The sequence below is a fragment of the Triticum dicoccoides genome, chromosome 4A (assembly GCF_002162155.2).
Source record: "Triticum dicoccoides isolate Atlit2015 ecotype Zavitan chromosome 4A, WEW_v2.0, whole genome shotgun sequence".
NCBI lineage: Eukaryota > Viridiplantae > Streptophyta > Magnoliopsida > Poales > Poaceae > Triticum > Triticum dicoccoides.
In genome coordinates this window covers 505,950,425-505,972,659 of record NC_041386.1, presented here as the reverse complement: position 1 = coordinate 505,972,659, position 22,235 = coordinate 505,950,425, and positions in this window count along the sequence as shown.

Genomic DNA, 22,235 nt, shown 5'->3' with positions numbered 1-22,235 from the left:
ACGACCAATGCTGATGAGTTCGCTCTTCTCGAGCTGAGGAAAGACTGCACCATCTTCTACATGGTCATGTTGACCAATGTCTTCAGCAGCGATGGGATCAGCTGCTGGAAAGTCTTCAGCTTCATGAACCTTTGTGAAAACAGGCTCATGGATTGTCAGTTGGCGTTCAGCATCAGGACGAACCATAGAAATGGGTTCAACTATCAAAGGCTTTGTGGGAGCAGCCCGATCTTTCTTGGTCTTCCTCTTCTTCTTGGAGGGGCAGTAGGAGAGGCTTCAGGATGTTTCCTCTTCCTGGCTTCAGCCTCAGCAGTCCTCGTCTTCTTGAGCTCTGAAGTAGTTGACCGGCTTTTTGGCTTTGAGCCAGTCATTCTAGTTGGTAAGACAATGGGATCTGCTTCCTGCCTTGGTGCGTCAGGTTCAGCCGTAGCGGGCTTCTTCTGCTTCTTGGCAGCCATCCTGGGGTCGATGCCAGGACGCCCAAGGGCCTTGCGCTTCTTAGCCCCATTGTAGGCTTGCACACATCTGTGAGCCAGAACCTTTATGCGCTCACGCGAACCTTGAGCTTCTCCACTTTTCTTGAGAAAGGCTTCCTTGAGCTCGTGCAGCATAATCTTGAAGTTCTTCACCTCTTGCACGCTGAGCTTGGCCATATGCTTCTTGAACTAAGACTTTTCATAGTCAATCTTTTGCTTCAGTTCAACAATGCGCTGGGCGATAGCTAGCTCTGAAGCAATGGCGCCTTGGAAGGCGACACTGAGGCCAATGGGTAGTTGCAGATCTTCAAAGCTGATGTTTGGCGTGTCAAACCACTCGTCAATGAAGTTCTGGATGATGGTTACATCAAAGAGAGGCAGATCATTGAAGATTTATGCTTCTTCTTTGCTCTTGATGAGTTGCTCAAGAGCGTCATCTGCAAGATCTTCATCACTTGACAGATCAATGGCATCATTGCGCAGAATGGCAGCAGCTGTTAGCTCTTGGCCGGTGTGTGGCAGAGGCATCTTGACCTTCTGGGGCTTGGAGATGCATGACAAATCTTCAGAATGCACACTGTCTTCAGGAGGTGCAGTTGCCAGTGGCTTCGCCCGTGAGATTTTTGGTGAAGAGGCGGGCTTTGAAGCTTTAGGCTTCTTCAACTTCTTTGGCTTCGATGATGCAGGCGCTACATCTGATTCAGCGTCAGCTGCAGGCTCATTCACTGCAGTCCCTTGAACCAAGATATGGGTGATGAGGCCTTCAAGGTTGTAGAAAGGACCGATGACATTGGGTTCTGCATCTCGTGTGCCATCAGCCCTTGGAGCTGAGGGACCAGGGTTGAAGTCTAGTCCCAATGTCTTCTTGTTTTGCTTCGCTGAGTTCTGGGTAAACTGGAAGTTGCGCTTGAACAGATTGTCGTCACGACACCATAGTAGTGACGATGGGTGTGCATCAGCAGGCTGTGGCCCACGGACCATGCAGGGATAGAAGCCTTGTTCAATGGCTTCATCTCTGGACCTGGGTTGAAGATTCTTGTATAGGATGTCTCCCCGCGGTCTCTTGATGGCATTTTTCTCAGCATATTCCTGGGTTACAAATCGGTATTTGAACCATTGTTCTGCCCAATATCTTCGAATCCATTGGATTCGGGTCTTGCGCTGATTGTAATCCTCTTCAGGATCTGTCTTGTACAGTTCTGAGAGGTCATCTGGCAGATCTCTAGATGTTTCTCCACAACGCTTTCTGCCACCCTTCCTTGCTGATTTCTCTAAAGCCATGAACTTTAGACTGAAAGGCTTCAACACGTTCAAAGGCTTCAAAGGTTTTCGCTTGCACGACAAACAGGATCTGGCTTCGGGAGAATTTATGTGATGCTATAAGAATTCTGCAAATGAATGCAGACTATGAGAACCAATGGATTCTCCCACGTACATGTACCTGTGACAACATTAAGGTGCGAGGGAAGGGGAAGAGGTCATATGCATTCTCAGAAGATTTTGAAGATAAATCAGTTGAGAAGACATTGACCTCATCGTGCAAAGACATTCACTCATAGGTAAGGAGTTGGTTCCAGATTTGTATGAATCCATAGATCAGTACAAGTGAGGAATCTAACTACTTTGTGAAGCATAAGTGAATATACTAGGCATGTTATGAGATGTAGTATGAGAGAGATCTAACTTGTGTGAATAGAAACTGCTTGTGGTAGAAAGTGACAAAGCCATAGGATCAACGGTGCTGTAAAAAGGAAGTTTTATTTACCACACTAAGAACTGCTAGACGGAGTGGAAGATGAGGCCGAGCAGTTCGATCTTCTGTGCCCTAACTTGGCGACGGAGGACACCTACAGCGACGGCGGAGAGGACGATGTCCGCGGTCGGCGTGAAGACGGCGTCGGAGAGGTTGCGGCAGCGAAGCGCTTCGTCGCCGGCATCGTCGAGGGCTAGCGGTGGCGCTAGGGTTCGTGCGAGAGTGGAAGAAGAGATAATGACCATTATGAAGTGTGTATTTATAGGTACAGGGGTGGCACTATGTTATTACACAGGTGCCCCTGGCGATTCGCGTCTGAGGAACACGTGGCCATTATGCGGAATTTTGGGGTTTGTTCCACGTCCCACGCACGCCTGGATTGTCGGGTGGTCGTTCCTACTTCTCCGGGTTTCATGTGGAGGAATGAGCATTGAAAAGGGACTTAATGGTTGTCTCTGTATCTTCTGCTGACAATGACGCAGAGAAGACATTCGACAGTTTCAATAGAATGCATATGATTTGGAGAGATAGAATTTGAGATAGAAAGCATACAGAGGTTAGGGTCCGATCACATTCACTTAGTTCAAAAGATTCAACAAGAAGACATAGCCATAAGTGAATGTTGTAGAGGACAGAACGCTAGTATATATATATATATATATATATATATATATATATATATATATATATATATATTTATATAATCAACATCATGAAGATAATCATGAAGATATGTTGAGATTGAAGCCAAACCAAATGTGAAGACATAGCAAATGTAACGCCATGAGTGAAACACTTCAAACAGAACATTTGGTGGTGGCGTTACCCACCGTATAGGAAGTATTAGACCCAGACACGGCGCACAATTATCGTGGCGCTCCGAAGCCAAATTCCACATTAATGTATTCATACATAGAATGTATGTCTTTATTGATTGAAGATATACTTTACTTCGTGTGTTGCACATCTAAGTCATCAATATGCATAAGGGTTAGGATGTGTGCCTGATCACAGGACATTTGAGGATTCTAGGATATTTAGCTCACACCGTAACTTGCAAAATCTCTTCTCATCCAAGGGCTTGGTGAAGATATCTGCCAATTGCTCTTCAGTGTTAACGTGTATGATATCAATATCTTCCTTCACAACCTGATCTCTGAGAAAGTGATGACGAATTTCAATGTGCTTTGTCTTCGAGTGCTGAACTGGGTTGTTGGCAATCTTGATTGCGCTTTCGTTGTCGCAGTAGAGTGGCACTTGCTTCAGATGAATGCCATAGTCCTTGAGTGTTTGCTTCATCCACAGAAGCTAAGCGCAGCAAGATCCAGCAGCAATGTATTCATATTCAGCAGTCGAGAGAGATACACAGTTCTGCTTCTTTGAAGACCAACATACAAGTGATCGTCCCAGAAAGTGACATGTGCCTGATGTAGACTTGCGATCAACTTTGTCACCAGCATAATCAGCATCTGAGAATCAAACCAGATCAAACTCTGAGCCCTTTGGATACCATAATCCTAGAGTTGGGGTGTGAGCCAAATATCGAAGAATTCGCTTCACAGCTAAGTGATGCGACTCCTTTGGTGCCGCTTGAAATCGAGCATACATGCAAACACTAAGCATAATATCTGGCCTAGATGCACATAGATAAAGTAAAGAACCAATCATGGAGCGGTATACCTTTTGATCAAACTCTTTACCATTGTTGTTAGGACCCAGATGATGCTTGGCTGGCATTGGTGTCGTGAAGCCTTTGCAGTCTTGCATACCGAACTTCTTCAGGCAATCTTTGAGATACTTCTCTTGATATATGAAGATGCCGTATTTGAAGACCGAGGAAGAACTTCAGCTCTCCCATCATAGACATCTGATATTGCTCTTGCATCATATATCGAAACTCTTCACTGTACTTCTGATTGGTGTAGCCGAAGATAATGTCATCCACATATATTTGGAACACAAATAGTTCACCATCATATGTCTTCGTGGAGAGTGGGGTCTAGGGAACCAGGTATGAAGCCTTTGCTCTTCAGGAAGTATTTGAGTGTGTCATACCAGTCCCAAGGGGCTTGTTTGAGGCCATACAGTGCCTTGTTGAGCTTGTATACCATGTCAGGATATTTTGGATCTTCAAAGCCAGGCGGTTGTGCAACATACACTTATTCTTCAATCTTGCCATTGAGAAAAGCACTCCTCACATCCATTTGATATAGAAGTATGTTATGATGATTTGCATAGGCCAGCAGTATGCGTATTTCTTCAAGTCTAGCCACAGGAGTGAATGTTTCATCGAAGTCAATGCCTTCCACTTGAGTATATCCTTGAGCAACGAGACGAGCTTTGTTTCTGACAACTTGACCATGCTCATCTTGCTTGTTGCGGTATATCCATTTGGTGCCCATTATATTATGCTTCCGTGGATCTGGACGCTTGACTAGTTCCCATACATTATTCAGCTCAAACTGTTGAAGCTCTTCTTGCATAGCTTGAATCCATTCAGGTTCCATGAAGGCTTCTTCAACTTTCTTGGGTTCTGTTATTGAGACGAATGCGAAGTGCCCACAGAAATTTGCTAGCTGAGTTGCCCTTGAATGAGTGAGTGGACCAGGAGCATTGATGCTATCAATTATTCTTTCAATCTGCACTTCATTGGCAACGCGAGGATGTACAGGGCGAAGATTTTGCTCTTGCTGATCATTGTCGTTGTTAGAAGGAATGTCTTCAGGCTGAGCATTTCCTTCATGTTGATCAGGTGCTGAGATGATAAGTTCTTCTTCAGGATGAGCTTCAGAAGGTATAATTTCTCCAGTTCCCATTAGCTTGATTGATTCACTGGATGGAACTTCATCTAGCACATTTGGCTGAACCGTTGGTCTCATCAAACCGCACATCCACTGTTTCAACCACATTGTAATGAAAGAGATTGAAGACTCTGTAGGAGTGTGAGTCCTTTCCATATCCAAGCATAAAACCCTCATGTGCTTTTGGTGCAAACTTTGAGGTGTGATGTGGGTCCTTGATCCAGCACCTTGCGCCAAATACTCTGAAGTAACTGACATTTGGCTTCTTGCCAGTAAGGAGCTCATAAGATGTCTTGTTCAGAAGCTTGTGAAGATAAACACGATTGATTGTATGGCATGCAGTATCAATGGCTTCAGGCCAGAATTTTCTTGGGGTCTTGTATTCATCTAGCATCGTTCTGGCCATCTCAATGAGTGTTCTGTTCTTGCGTTCGACGACGCCATTTTGTTGTGGCGTGTACGGGGCTGAGAATTCATGTGTGATGCCCAAGGTATCAAGATATGTATCAAGGCCAGTGTTCTTGAATTCAGTGCCATTGTCACTTCTGATGTGCTTTATCTTGACGCCATAATTGTTCATAGCTCGATTGGCGAAGCGTCTGAAGACATCCTGCACTTCAGTCTTGTAAAGGATTATGTGCACCCAAGTATATCTAGAATAATCATCAACAATGACAAATCCATAGAGACAAGCAGTAGTAGTAAGAGTTGAGTAATGAGTGGGACCGAAAAGATCCATGTGGAGCAGTTCGAAGGGTCGAGTGGTTGTCATGATTGTCTTCGAGGGATGTTTGGCCCTCGTCATCTTCCCTGCTTCACAGGCACCGCATAAGTGATCTTTCTTGAACTTGACGCCCTCGATGCCTATGACATGCTTCTTCTTTGCAAGGGTGTGGAGGTTCCTCATGCCAGCATGCCCTAGCCTCCGATGCCAGAGCCAGCATTCTGAAGCTTTTGCTAGAAGACATGCGGCAAGCTGTGGTCCTGCTGAGAAATCTACCACGTACAAATCATCTTTTCGATACCCTTCAAATACTAGAGACTTGTTAGATTCCATTAGTACAAGGCAACGATATTTTCCAAATATTACGATCATGTTCAAATCGCAAAGCATTGAGACAGACATTAAGTTGAAGCCAAGGGATTCAACAAGCAAGACTTTATCCATGTGTTGATCCCTTGAGATTGCAACTCTACCTAGACCCAATACCTTACTTTTACCAGTGTTAGCAAATGTGATGTGGCTCTTGTCGGATGGACGTAAGGTTGAGTCCATAAGAAGGCTTCTTTTGCCAGTCATGTGATTTGTACACCCACTATCAATAATCCATTCTGAAGACGCTGGTGTCGTACCCTACAGTGTAGTTAGGGGGATAGGCTTCACCAAGAGCATTGTGAAGCAAAAACATTTGACGAACCAGTGGGTTATGAAAGCTTAGATCCAGATTAGGACTACTAGGGAGAGTAGCAAGAGATTCAGGAACGAAGTACATAGTAAGACCATTCGGGCATTTGATCTTGCGTCCTACAAGATGTTTAAGGTCCCCAGCAATAGCGTCAGACGATTTTGGTTTTCTGCTGTAGACCTTTCCCTGCAAAAGAGAGTTAAGCTTTCTTAGCCACCCACATCTTCAAGGGTGGCTTAGAAGCAATAAGTCTAAGTGCAGCATCTAAGAATTTTGGCTTTGGAGCCCTAGCAAACACTCTTGCAGGCGGACAATAGTACTCATAAGAATAAGCAGAATAGTTCTTGGTCTTATGAACACGGCGGTTTGACGAACCGCTCTCATATTCATATGCCTGAGTATGGTTTCCCTGCAAAACATTTGCGTTAGTGCGACTCAGGTGAGTCCTCTGTCTGTATGAAGCCTTTGGACCGTATGAAGCCTTTGGGTCTGATGTTTGTCTTCTTTATGTGAGGTGTCATGATGACATTCACAGGAAGATTCTCCAGACACCTTTTCGGAACCCAGATTTTCTTCATAGGTGGTCCATTCCTGCAGTTAGTACCAATGTACCTGGCAAACACTTCACCATTCTGATTCTTAAACAGTTTATAGTTTGCATCAAGGGATTCATCAATGATAATGGGGTTAGCACAAGTGAAGCCAGATAGATTGGATGGATCTGCTGAAGGTTCCTTTGCAGCAACCCATGTGGTTTTGGGGTACTGCTTAGGTTTCCAGTAAGAGCCATCAACATTCATTTTCCTTACGAACCCAACACCCTCTTTCCTCGGGTTTCGGTTCAGAATCTTCTTTTTGAGGACATCACATAGTGTCTGATGCCCTTTAAGACTTTTGTACATCCCTGTTTCAAGAAATGTCTTCAACCTAGCATTCTCATCAGCAATAGCGGTGGTATCCTCAGCAGAGGGGTTAGTGACCACATCAACAGTTGAAGATATTGCAACAGCAGTAGTAGTAGAACATTTAGCAACAGAAGTAGCATTATCACGCTCAATGCATTTAAGACATGGTGGTTCAAATCCTTCCTGAGCGGAACTGATCTGTTTGGCACGAAGTGACTCGCTTTCCATTTGAAGATCTTCATGAGCCGCTCTCAATTTCTCAAGATCTTGCTTCCTTTGAAGATAATCATAGGAAAGCTTTTCATGAGTTGTTGAGAGAGTTTCATGACGACTTTCAAGTTCCTGATACTTAACGTGAAGATTTTTTATGTCTTCAATTAAGGATTTAGATCGAGTCATTTCAGCACCTAACAGATCATCGCTTCTGTCTAACAGTTTTTGAATATGTTCCATAGCTTTCTGTTGTTCAGTTGCAATTTTAGCAAGTGTTTTGTAGCTGGGTTTTGAACCACAATCAGAGTCATCGTCACTAGATGTTTGATAGTGAGTAGTGCGTGGGTTTACCTTGGCACCGCGTGCCATGAAGCAGTAGGTAGAAGCGGAGTAGTCCTTATCATTTGCATCGGTGTCGGTGATGAAGTCATTGTCTTCAGTGTTGAAGATGGACTTGGCAACGTAAGCTGTAGCCAGACTTGCGACGCCTGAATCAGACTCCTCCTCAGACTCCACTTCCGCCTCCTCAGAAGCGGACTCCTCCTCTCAATCCATTTCCTTGCCAACAAACGCACGTGCCTTGCCAGATGAGCTCTTCTTGTGTGATGAAGACTTTGAGGAAGACTTGGAAGAAGACTTTGAGTATTTCTTCTTCTTCTTGTCGTCAGAGTCATATTCCTTGCTCTTCTTCTTCTTTTTGTTCTCATTGTCCCACTGTGGACACTCAGAGATGAAATGGCCAGGTTTCTTGCACTTGTGACATGTTTTCTTCTTTTAGTCGTGAGCAGAAGCTTCATCATTCTTTGAGCTTGATCAGGAAGACTTTCTGAAACCTTTCTTCTTGGTGAATTTTTGGAACTTCTTCACAAGCATAGCAAGTTCCCTTCCAATGTCTTCAGGATCATCCGAACTGCTGACAGATTCTTCTTCAGATGAGGAGACAGCTTTTGCCTTCAAGGCACGAGTTCGCCCATAGTTTGGACCGTAGATATCTCTTTTCTAAGAAAGCTGAAACTCATGTGTGTTGAGCCTCTCAAGTATGTCAGACGGATCGAGTATCTTGAAATCAGGACGTTCTTGAATCATTAGGGCTAGGGTGTCAAACGAACTATCAAGTGATCTCAGTAGTGTCTTGACGACTTCATGTTTGGTGATCTCAGTAGCGCCGAGGGCTTGAAGCTCATTTGTGATGTCAGTGAGTCGGTCAAATGTGAGCTGGACATTCTCATTGTCATTTCGCTTGAAGCAGTTGAAGAGGTTGCGAAGGACACTGATTCTCTAATCTCTCTGGGTTGAGACGCCTTCATTGACCTTGGAGAGCTAGTCCCAGACCATCTTAGATGTTTTCAAAGCACTCACACGGCCATACTGTCCTTTGGTCAGATCACCACGGATGATATTCTTGGCAGTAGAGTCCAGTTGAACGAACTTCTTAACATCAGCAGCAGTGACACCTTCTCCAGCCTTGGGCATGCCGTTCTCGACGACATACCATAGGTCGACGTCAATGGCTTCAAGATGCATGCGCATCTTATTCTTCCAGTAGGGATATTCAGTTCCATCAAAGACGGGGCACACAGCGGAGAATTTAATTATCCCTGTAGTCGACATAGCTAAAACTCCAGGTGGTTAAACCGAATCACACAGAACAAGGGAGCACCTTGCTCTGATACCAATTGAAAGTGCGTTATATCGACTAGAGGGGGGTGAATAGGCGATTTTTAAGAAAGTCTTCAAAACATGGAAGTTATAAAGACAAATGATAGAAATAAACCTATTACCTTGCAGCGGAAGGTAGACTACACTAGACAAGCCATAGTCAAGTATTCAATAGAGTGAAAGCACAATGACTAATAGCAGCAATGTAGTAAGGATCAGGTAGGAAGATATTGTGAAGCCACACAGAACATGCAGTCACTCAGTGAAGACAAAAGATAGTGCGAACATACAATGACTTCACAAGGAGTAACAGTAAGTAAAGGGAAGGGAAGATGGAACCAGTGACTCGCTGAAGACAATGATTTGTTGGACCAGTTCCAGTTGTTGTGACAACTGTACGTCTGGTTAGGGCGGCTAGGTATTTAAACCTTAGGACACACAGTCCCGGACACCCAGTCCTGAACACGCAGCTCAGGACACCCAGTCCTCACCGTATTCCCCTTGAGCTAAGGTCACACAGACCTCGCCCAATCACTCTGGTAAGTCTTCAAGGTAGACTCCCAAACCTTCACAGACTTCGTTCACCGGCAATCCACAATGTCTCTTGGATGCTTAGAATGTGACGCCTAACCGTCTGGAGGATGCACAGTCCTCAAGTGTAATAAGTCTTCAGATCACACAGACAAAAAGACTTAGGTGATGCCTAATTCTCTTTGGCTCTGGGTGGTTAGGGCTTTATCCTCGCAAGGAATTCTCTCTCAAAGGCTTCGAGGTGGGTTGCTCTCAAACGACAAAAGCCGTACTCTGAATCTAAGCAGCCAACAGTTTATGGTTGTAGGGGGTGGGCTATTTATAGCCACTTGGCAACCCGACCTGATTTGTCCGAAATGACCCTGGGTCACTAAGGAACTGACACGTGTTCCAACGGTCAAATTTCAAACTCACATGGCAACTTTACTTGGGCTGCAAGCAAAGCTGACTTGTTCGACTCTGGACAAGATTTGCTCTCATAGTCTTCACTCGAAGACATAGGTTTTGGTTAGGCATCACTTCAGTCATTCTGACTAGTTATCTTGGACCCCACTTAACAGTACAGTGGTTCCTATGACTCAACACAAAAGAAAGAGAACTACGAAAGATCTAAGTCTTCGAGCTCCATATGCTTCATGTGGTGTCTTCTCTTGTCATAGTCTTCAATGTGAATATCTTTATATACCACCTTTGACTTCAATGTCTTCATACATTTTTAGGGGTCATCTCTGGTAGGAAAACCGAATCAATGAGGGACTTCTACCTGTGTTATCCTGCAATTCTCACAAACACATTAGTCCCTCAACTAGGTTTGTCGTCAATACTCCAAAACCAACTAGGGGTGGCACTAGATGCACTTACACTTCTTTACTATATGTTGAAGCTGTCATCTGCGAAGTATCATCACTTCTGGAGCTCTCATATTTTTAGTAGCAGGCCACATTGTATAAATGCACACACAAAATTATAGCATGCATGGCACCTCTTAGAAGAATTGCAGAGATAGCACAAAGGGGTTTACAGGGAGGAAGTATTGGATTAGAATCACTTCTGCATTACAAAGATAATCTCACTTGTTTTTATGTTTTCATGCATGTCAGGTGTTGAACATTATCAAAATGAATATTAGAATGGGCGCACGAGAGGAATATTGCGGAATGATCCACTGGCTAACAAACTTGGCATGGTGGAGGATGGCCTATCTTATTCACCCATGAAGGTGCATGCTCTAACTTGGCAAGGTTGTATTGGTCGCACATATTTTGCTTCTGGCCTCTTGCATTACTTCTACTTTGTTACACCATCTGCTTAGTTTAAGCATCATATATGAGTATATGCCATACCTATCCATTTTCTGTACCTATTCCATGTGTCGTCATACTATGTTTTTCCGGTCAAATGTTGTTCTTTCGCAATAGATGTCCAAAAGGAAGAGGGTGATTGCAGATCCTCAAGGAGTACAAACTAGGTATTTGGAAAAGGTAGTGATACCTGTTAAATCAGATAGATCAGCAGCCACAGAAAACACTGGCCCAACTATAACAGACTTTACCCCTACTCCAGTAGCCAAACCCCTATTAGAACTGCTGACAGCCCAGCGTCAGGTACTGCCTATGATATCAATTCAAAATTTGAACTCCTAAATTTCTGCATGTGCCTTACCTTCTCTATTGTATGAAAACTAATTTTAGATGAATCTCCTTGCTCAAAGGATCATAGGATCTCACGACAATACTGGGCTCTACATTGCTCTTGTTAGTACCTCTTGCCCTTTGTCAGCATACTTACACTCATTGTTGTTTGATTATGTTGCATCACTGTAAATGTTCGCTTCTTTATCCTTCCTTTGCTTGAAATTATAAGATCTATATTTACTCTTAGATAAATGTAGAATTAACACAATGGTTATGAAGTTTTGGATTGCTCATGTAAGTACCTGTTGTCATGTACTCCCTTTGTATCGAATTAATTGTTGATCAATTGGATGTATTTAGAACTTAATAGTGCTAGATACATCCATTTGAGCGACAACTAATAATGGACGGTGGTGGTATTACTGTACATGCATCGCGATAGTTGATTGTCTAGCATTATTCTGCATCTTATCTGCCCTGCCCTCCACTTTCTCCAAATTATCATATCTACATTTACTCTTACCAAAATGTTGAATAAAGCCAATGCCACTACACACCTTGATGTCTGCATTCCTCTTGTCAGTACCTTTTGCCTTGTAATGTTGTACTTAATTAATTGCTATTTTATTATGTATCGTCAGTCTGACCTGGGCTTCATTATCCTCTATTTCTGTAATGCCCCGAGATCGTTGCGCTAGGTGTCTTCCAATTATTCGTTGTTGTTGCCTTGTCTTTTGCTTGCGTGTCGCATCTTGCCATGTCATCATCCGCATTGCATCATCATGTTTTCAAAACTTGCATCTATCCCGGCCTCCTCGTTCTCTCCGTTGTCCGTTCTGATCCCAACCACACTTGCACGCGCCCGCGACATGTCCGAAATAGTATTTTATAAGTGGACGGAAAATGTTCTCGGAATGGGATGAGAATTGATGTGCGGTCTTATTATAGTGTAGATAGACCGCCTGTCAAGTTTCATCGCATTCAGAGTTCGTTTGATAGCCCAACCGTTAAACTATAACGGCATTATAGCCGGTCTAACGTCGAACGTTTTGGGTCTCCGGAAACAGTCGCCGGGCCTCCCTCTCTTCTCTTCTCTCACCTCAAGACCATCTACATAGCCCACTATCTACTGCCAGATCCAACCTAAGCTCTCTCGTCATCCCGCGACCCTCCTCGCGCGCGCGTCCGATAGCTGGCCCAGACCCGGCCCGGACTATCATTACCATTGTGTCCGGAACATCCCCAAACATCTACAAAATATCACCATTTTCTTATTTAGGCTCCCTAGCCTATTTTTCCCGACCGTCCGATTACGATTGGAGGGACAGATTAGCCCCTACCCAAAAATCCCCTGATGTATATATATAGGTCCAACCCTAACTTCTAGGGAGTTTGTCCCATCCATCCCCTGCCCGCTGCCACCTACCTACTTTCTCCCTCGGGATCCTCCCTGATCCAATCCACCAACCAGCGCTCCCCCATGTCCCTCCTCGATCCCCATCACTCGCAGCCACCCAAAAATCCTTCCAGTCATCGGGAAGCTCGTCGGTGCAAGCTCCTCCCGTGCCCTTCCTAAGCTGAGCGCCATGGCCCTGCCATATATCGCCAGAGCAGAAGCCCCTTGCCCAGCGCCGGAGCTGTGCCTCACCACCACCACGGTCATCTAGGCCACAGAGGACCAGGTCGCCATGCCCCTGCCTTCCCTTCATTTGCTCACCGTGCTCCTATCTCTCAACCTCTCTAATCTCTCTCGCCTCCCCCTTCTCTAGCAGGGACCCGATGCCTTGGACGCTCACGTCCCCGATCTTGCAGCACCGCCGCCTAGAGCTTCTTTGCCGGAGGCCTTCGCCTCGTCCGCATCATCGGCGTCCATCCCCGCCTGAATCCTCGCATCCTCTCCGAACCTTGTGACTGCTTCTTCGCTTCTGCATCGAACGAGTCTATGCCTCCTCCGCCCAAGCACCCACACGGGAGATGCCCGGCGCTCCACCACAAGAAGGAACAGCGCCCAAGCGCTCCTCCTCCTTGCAACCCGCCGCCCTGGCGAACCTCGCTGCCGGGGACTACCTCCCGCAGGAGCTCCAACCCCTGGCCATGGACACCCATGCTTCCCCGGTGCCTTGCACGTCCACGCCGCCGATGACAACAGCAGCAGCAGGGAAAGCCGTCGTCGGATTCGCCTCCATCGGCCTCTGTTCGGCGCGGCACTGCCGGGATCTGCTCGCCACCTCACCGACCTGCCGCTTCTCGCGCCTGCCGGCCCCTCCGCAAGTCCCCAGCGCCGCCTCCCTCTGTTCGAGCAAGGGAGACGAGTGATGACTCTTCTGCATCGAGCCGCTCTGACTTGAGCGCTCCCGTTGACCCAGCGCTCGCGTGACCGCGCCCACTCCAAGCCGAGGCCCAGCGTACCAACCGGCCCACCTCACCAGCGGCCGGGCTGAAGCCCATGGTGAGGGCACCCCGCGCCCCTCCTTTTTCTTCTTCTCTTTCCCTCCTGTTGGGCCAGCCTACTTGTGTTTCGGCCCATAGACGTTTTTTTTTTGTTCTGCGAATTTATCATTTTTCCTGTGCATGCATAATTACAGAAAATGCCCTTGTTTCAAATTGTTAATAACTAAATAACCGTGCATCGGATTAAAATGAATTATATATGTAAAGTGCTTAGAATTTTGTCTAGTTTAATAATATGCAACTTTCATCTATGTTTAAAATGCTGTTTGTTTTAATTTGCTTAAATATCTTGCTAAAACGGTTTAAATCATAACTAAATAACCGTAGCTCCAAACTTAACAACCTTTCTATGTAAATGGGGTGGAAAGATGCCTAGTTTAACATGGTGGCATCACTTTGCATGTTTAGCAACTCTAAAATTGTGATTAGTGCAGAACAGCACCATATCTAAGAGATGCATATGGGGATTTACCGGAATTTGTTGTTCGTTGTTTCCGGCCTCATTTAACCTTGACTAGATAGGTAGTTTTATTTTGCTTCACCCTCTTGCCATGTTTAACAACATTTATTATTGTTGGGTACATAAACGAGATCAAACTAAATAACTTGTTGTGGTGTTTCGTCAATATGCAACTCGTTGCATATTGATCTCCACTTAAGCTGTAGGGTTGCTTGTGCACTTTGCCATGCCATGCTTCATTAAACCGGACATGCATCATACTTGTTGTGGATCATGCCATGTTTATGTGGTGGTTGTTTACTATGTTGTTTGCTTCTTTCCGGTGTTGCTTCTTCGGGTCAGTTCCGATAACATCGCGTTTGTGAGGATCTGTTCGACTTCGTCCGTTTGTCTTCTTCATGGACTCGTTCTTCTTCCTTGCGAGATTTCAGGCAAGATGATCATACCCTCGAAATCACTTCTATGTTTGCTTGCTAGTTGCTCGCTCTTTTGTTATGCCTATGCTGCGATACCTACCACTTGCTTATCATGCCTCCTATATTGTTGAACCAAGCCTCTAACCCATCTTATCCTAGCAAACCGTTGTTTGGCTATGTTACCCCTTTGCTCAGCCCCTCTTATAGCGTTCTTAGTTAAAGGTGAAGATTGAAGTTTGTTCCTTGTTGGAACATGGAGATGTTGTTCCTTGTTGGAACATGTTTACTTGTAGGGATATCACAATATCTCTTATTTAATTAATGCATCTATATACTTGGTAAACGGTGGAAGGCTCGGCCTTTTGCCTAGTGTTTTGTTCCACTCTTGCCGCCCTAGTTTCCGTCATATCGGGGTTATGTTCCCGGATTTTGCGTTCCTTACGCGGTTGGGTAATAATGGGAACTCCTTGACAAATCGCCTTGAATAAAACTCTTCTAGCAATGCCCAACCTTGGTTTTACCATTTGCCACCTAGCCTCTTTTTCCCTTGGGTTTCCGGAGCCCACGGGTCATCTTATTTAACCCCCCCGGGCCAGTGCTCCTCTGAGTGTTGGTCGAAACTAGAGCCATGTGCAGCGCCCCCTCGGGGAAACTCGAGGATTGGTTTTAGTTGTACGGATTGCTCATCTGAGTGTGCCCTGAGAACGAGATATGTGCAGCTCCTATCGGGATTTGTCGGCACATTCAGGCGGTGTTGCTGGATTTGTTTTAACTTGTCGAAGTTGTCTTGTAGAACCGGGATACCGAGTCTGATCGGAATGTCTCGGGAGAAGGTATATCCTTCGTTGACCGTGAGAGCTTGTCATGGGCTAAGTTGGGACTCCCCTGCAGGGATTTGAACTTTTGAAAGTCGTGCCCGCGGTTATGGGCAGATGGGAATTTGTTAATGTCCGGTTGTAGATAACTTGAACCTTAACTTAATTAAAATGAATCAATCGCGTGGGTAACCGTGATGGTCTCTTCTCGGTGGAGTCCGGGAAGTGAACACGGTGTTGGAGTAATGTTTGACGTAGGTTGTTCTATAGTTATTCGTTCGTGCTTTGCCTTCTCTTCTCGCTCTCTTTTGCGAACAGGTTAGCCACCATATATGCTAGTCGCTTGCTACAGCTCCACATATTACCTTGCCTTTCCTATAAGCTTAAATAGTCTTGATCGCGAGGGTGCGAGATTGCTGAGTCCCCGTGGCTCACAGATTAATTCCAAACCAGATGCAGGGCCTGATGACTCTGTTCCAGATGATGCGCTTGAGCTCAAGTGGGAGTTCGACGAAGACTCACGCCATTACTACGTGTCTTTCCCTGATGATCATTAGTGGTGCCCAGTTGGGGCGATCGGGACCATGTCGCATGTTGGGGTTCTTCTTTTATTTTGGTTCCGTAGTCGGACCTTGATTGTATTTGGATGATGTAATGCTTTATTCATGTATTGTGTGAAGTGGCGATTGTAAGCCAACTATGTATCTCTTTCCCTTATGTATTACATGGGTTTTGTGAAGATTACCTCACTTGCGACATTGCTTTCAATGCGGTTATGCCTCTAAGTCGTGCTTTGACACGTGGGAGATATAGCCGCATCGAGGGCGTTACAAGTTGGTAATCAGAGCCTTCCCCGACCTTAGGAACCCCCATTGCTTGATCGAATTAGCGGACGAGTTGAGTCTAGAAAAATGTTTTGAGTCATTTAGGAATTATATATCGGAGAGTTTAGGAATTATTTTTACTCCCCAGTCCCTTCATCGCTCTGGTAAGGCATCCTGACGTAGAGTTTTGACTCTTCTCTTCTCAAATTTGACTAAAGTTTTTTAGGATCATGCGGGTATCTTGGAATCGTTCCGATGGTTTTGTGACGAGAACATTGTTCTTGGTGCCTCCTATCATTTATGGGTTGTGGCAGTGTCCCGGGGAGTTGAGCTCCGAGGTGTTGTCGTCACAATTTTATCGTTGCAGTTCTGGAATACCTGAGTTTAGTTCGCCAACATTGAAAATCTCTTTTATGCAGTTGTTGGTGAGATAACCTCGACGCCACCCAGTACTAGGGCGGGAGTTCGGGAGTATTGCCATAACTCGTATAACAGATGCTTTTCAAAGGTTGAGGTAGATGATTTCTGAAATTTTCTTGGTTGTGTGTTGAAGGATGGATACAACTGGATGTAAGATTTGCTAGATTTGGGTGAGATATTATGCTTCCCCTGTATCCCCAACACCCGATTGCATAACCAGAAAATTTCGGGAGTTTATAAGTGGGAATTCAAGTAGCTCTTAGGATATCTTTCCGATAGATGTATGATATGAAATTGGGGTTCCACGTCTAGTGGTCCGCCTATTCACGGTTGGTTTTACAGTGTTCTCGTTGTGTCTTAAAGAGTCCTTGCCTATGCCGACTCGGGGGCGCTTCGTATGTCATGTGCACTGCCTTGTACATGATGGTGTTGTACGATCGAGCCCGTGTAGGCCCCACCACGAAAACTTCGGACGAAATCTCTATCATATGTTTGTTCCGGCCTATTCTTCAAGCCAATCCTTTGTTTTGTTTTGAGTTGTGGTATTCGAGTTGCTTCCAAGTCAAATGTTGATTCCATACCTTTTCCTAAGCGGTGTTCTCATACCTCGATGTGAACACTAATCCTTCTTGATCATTGAGTCTGTCTTGTAAATCCTTTTCAAGCGACGTGTTTTACCTTCAAGTGGATCCGATCATTTCAACATCCGCACGATCAATTCTAAGTTTCTCAACGTTGTTTGTTTCATCCGTCTCCAAGTTTTCTTTGTTTTCCCACCCACCCACCCTTTTTCTTCAAGGACTCAGATTTCTTAATCAAGTATCCTTTGATTCATGTGAAGTCTCTCCATTCTTTTCCTTCATGTTCTTACCCGGTGATTCTCATGAAGATTCTAACGGAGCTTCAAGTTCGTCACTCTTCACTAGTTTTCTTCTCCGGTGGGCCAATTCAAGCTTTGTTGATCATATCCTTTCCTCGTTTCAAACGCCTTCTCATACCGGTGCACCTCATAATAATTCACTTCTCGCTCTTCATTTGTTCCGGCATGCTCAAGCTTTCTCAAAAGGCTCGTCTTGTCATTCTAGATCAGTTGAACCTATTTCGAGGTTGTTGTCTCAATCATGTCTTAATTCAACCGGCGCAATCTCTCTTTTTAATCGTTCTATGGTGTTTCTTTTCAGTGAGCCCTAACCCACAGGTCTTTTCCCAGGATCTTACCTAACTCTTCTTATTTTTCCAGAGTTATTCTCAAATTCTTTTCGAAGTTTGACGTAAGAACGAATTTTTCATCAGTCAAATGCTTTTCTCCAAGATCTTTCAAATTCTTTTCATCGTTGGTTCAACTTTTCCATTCTACTTTATTTCGGAGTATCTCAACAATTTGGTGGTGTTTCTCGTCGTCATTCTCAGATTTTGAAGACCAAAGAAGAGTCTTTCTTCCATATCTTGCTCCTTTCTCTTCAAGATTCATGTTTCTAGCTTGATGCCATCCTCTCATAATTGTTTTCAATTGAGAGAATTCTTTCCACCTATCCGGAGCAATTCAGGAGTCTTTTCAGTTTGATTCTCCGGAGCCCATGATCTCAGAATTATTCATTCCAGCTTTCAGCTCTCGTCCTTCAATCTTACCGGTGCTTCGTTCAAGTGATCTCTATTCGGCTCGTGATCTCCTCGTTCTCATGTATCTAAATCCTCTCAGGCATCTAAGTTCATTTTATAATTCTTCCCGGTGTTTCTTTATCTTCTCTTCGTTCATTTTCAATGCTTATAGTGGTTCGTTCAAGATTTTCTTCTTCTTTCTTATCATACCAATTCATTCGTTGTTTCCTAATTCTACCGGTGGTTCATCGAAGACCTTCTTAAGTTTGCGCTATATCCATCTTAATCCTTTCTACGAGAATAAGTAATATGTCAAATCCGTTGATTGTCATCAATTTAATTGATGAAGGATAAGCATAATGTAATTCTTATTCTTGTTTCACCAACTAAATTCAATTCCTCATTCCGGAGCCTCATCAAAATTCTCGGTTTCAATTGTTTCATCTTCTCTTTTTCCCAGAGTTCCAACCTTTTTCAATTATTTCACCATGGAGATTCATTTAAATCGGTACAAGGCTACACCTTGTGTTTTCAACTACCCTTTCTTTTTGTTTGATCATTCTTTTGTTAACAAAGTTCTTCATGGAGGCTCAACATGATGGCTCATAAAGGATTTAATCCCTTCTCGAAGTGTTCATCAAGATTTCTTTTCAAAGGAGCTCAAGTTTTCTTCATCTTGCAATCCGGAGCGCAATTCTTTTCACCTCATCTTGAGATGGTGTTATGTCACTCTTGACAATTTGAGTTCGTGTTTCATGATTCCCATTTTTGTCAAGATTGAGATATTTTAAATCCATCAATCTCTTCATTGGAGTTATCCTGGGTTATATTTCACCTAAACCTTTCCCTGAGGATGGTTGCTATTTATGGTGCTCATAAATGACCCAAGTTCTTCTTTCATCCTTCCGGTGAAATAGTTTCTCGTCTCCGTGTTGATATCATCGAGTCTATCGTTTCCGTTAGTGGCAGATTTTCACCTCTTGGTTTTGAGATGTTTTCCATAAGCCCACTACAAGCTTACTCTTTTCGTTGTTGGTTTTCCAACAACTCCGTTCGACCCTTCTCCTAAGGATGCCTTTTCAAACTTTCTTGTGACAGAAGTTGGCTTTTTCTTCTCCATTCTTTTATTTCAATGATCTATCTTCTATTTCTCTCTTCCGGAGGCATTGTGATGTTGCTCTTTTCTCTCATCATCTTGGATCGTGTTCTTTTCGTGCTTATCCATCTAACCGGAGTGTTGTGCCCTTTTTGCTTGAGTTCTTTCATATTACCAAGCCTTGCATATCTTTCCAACCGGAGTGCTATTCGAATTTGTTCTTCCTTGTTCCTGTTTTCCAACGGAGTGTTTTTCAACTTTGTTCATCTTCGGGACATGCCTCCTTTCTTTTGTTCAACCTTTTCAAGGTTCTTTGGTTTCACTCGTTTGTCAAAGAAGCAACTTAGTTTTACCGCTTATCTTCCTCCTCTATTTTCCCTCCGGTGCCATTCTAGATCTCGGGACGAGATCCTCTCGTAGTGGTGGAGTGTTGTAACGCCCCGAGATCGTTGCGTCGGGTGTCTTCCAATTATTCGCTGTTGTTGCCTTGTCTTTTGCTTGCGTGTCGCATCTTGCCATGTCATCATCCGCATTGCATCATCATGTTTTCAAAACATGCATCTGTCCCGGCCTCCTCGTTCTCTCCGTTGTCCGTTCTGAGCCCAACCACACTTGCACGCGCCCGCGGCATGTCCGAAATAGTATTTTATAAGTGGCCGGAAAATGTTCTCGAAATGGGACGAGAGTTGACGTGCGGTCTTATTATAGTGTAGATAGACCGCCTGTCAAGTTTCACCGCATTCGGAGTTCGTTTGATAGTCCAACCGTTAAACTATAGCGGCATTATAGCCGGTCTAACGTCGGACGTTTTCGGTCTTCGGAAACAGTCGCCGGGCCTCCCTCTCTTCTCTTCTCTCAGCTCGAGACCGTCTACACAGCCCACTACCTACCGCCAGATCGAAGCTAAGCTCTCTCGTCATCCCGCGACCCTCCTGGCGCGCGCGTCCGATAGCTGTCCCGGACCCGACCCGGACTATCATTACCGTTGTGTCCGGAACATCCCCAAACATCGACAAAATATCACCATTTTCTTATTTAGGCTCCCTAGCCTATTTTTCCCGACCGTCCGATTACGATCGGAGGGACGGATTAGCCCCTACCCAAAAATCCCCTTATATATATAGGTCCAACCCTAACTTCTAGGGAGTTTGTCCCATCCATCCCATGCCCGCCGCCACCTACCTACTTTCTCCCTCGGGATCCTCCCTGATCCAATCCACCAACCAGCGCTCCCCCATGTCCCTCCTCGATCACCATCACTCGCAGCCACCCAAAAATCCTTCCAGTCACCGGGAAGCTCGTCGGTGCAAGCTCCTCCCGTGCCCTTCCTGAGCCGAGCGCCATGGCCCCGCCGGAGCAGAAGCCCTTTGCCCAGTGCGCCGGAGCTATGCCTCACCACCACCACGGTCAGCTAGGCCACAGAGGACCAGGTCGCCATGCCTCTGCCTTCCCTTCATTTGCTCGCCGTGCTCCTGTCTCTCAACCTCTCTAATCTCTCTCGCCTCTCCCTTCTCTAGTAGGGACCCGTCGCCTTGGACGCTCACGTCCCCGATCTTGCAGCGCCCCCGCCTGGAGCTTCTTCGCCAGAGGCCTTCGCCTCGTCCGCGTCGTCGGCGTCCATCCCCACCTGAATCCTCGCGTCCTCTCCGAACCTTGTGACTGCTTCTTCGCTTCTGCATCGAACGAGTATCTGCCTCCTCCGCTCGAGCACCCACACGGGAGATGCCCGACGCTCCACCCCAAGAAGGAACATCGCCCAAGCGCTCCTCCTCCTCGCGACCCGCCGCCCTGGCGAACCTCGCTGCCGGCGACTACCTCCCGCAGGAGCTCCAACCCCTGGCCATGGACACCCATGCTTCCCCGGTGCCTTGCACGTCCATGCCGCCGACGACAACAGCAGCAGCAGGGAAACCCGTCGTCGGATCCGCCTCCATCGGCCTCTGTTCGGCGCGGCACTGCCAGGATCTGCTCGCCACCTCGCCGACCTGCTGCTTCCCGCGCCTGCCGGCCCCTCCGGAAGTCCCCAGCGCCGCCTCCCTCTGTTCGAGCAAGGGAGATGAGCGATGACTCTTCTGCATCGAGCCGCTCTGACTTGAGCGCTCGCATTGACCCAGCGCTCGCGTGACCGCGCCCACTCCAAGCCGAGGCCCCGCGCACCAACCGGCCCACCTCACCACCGGCCGGGTTGAAGCCCATGGTGAGGGCACCCCGCGCCCCTCCTTTTTTTCCTTCTCTTTCCCTCCTGTTGGGCCAGCCTGCTGTGTTTTGGCCCATAGACGTTTTTTTTGTTCTGCGAATTTATCATTTTTCCTGTGCATGCATAATTACAGAAAATGCCCTTGTTTCAAATTGTTAATAACTAAATAACCGTGCATCGGATTAAAATGAATTATATATGTAAAGTGCTTAGAATTTTGTCTAGTTTAATAATATGCAACTTTCATCTATGTTTAAAATGTTTAAAAGGCTGTTTGTTTTAATTTGCTTAAATATCTTGCTAAAATGGTTTAAATCATAACTAAATAACCGTAGCTCCAAACTTAACAACCTTTATATGTAAATGGGGTAGAAAAATGCCTAGTTTAACATGGTGGCATCACTTTGCATGTTTAACAACTCTAAAATTGTGATTAGTGCAGAACAGCACCAAATCTAAGAGATGCATATGGGGATTTACCGGAATTTGTTGTTCGTTGTTTCCGGCCTCATTTAACCTTGACTAGATAGGTAGTTTTATTTTGCTTCACCCTCTTGCCATGTTTAACAACATTTAATA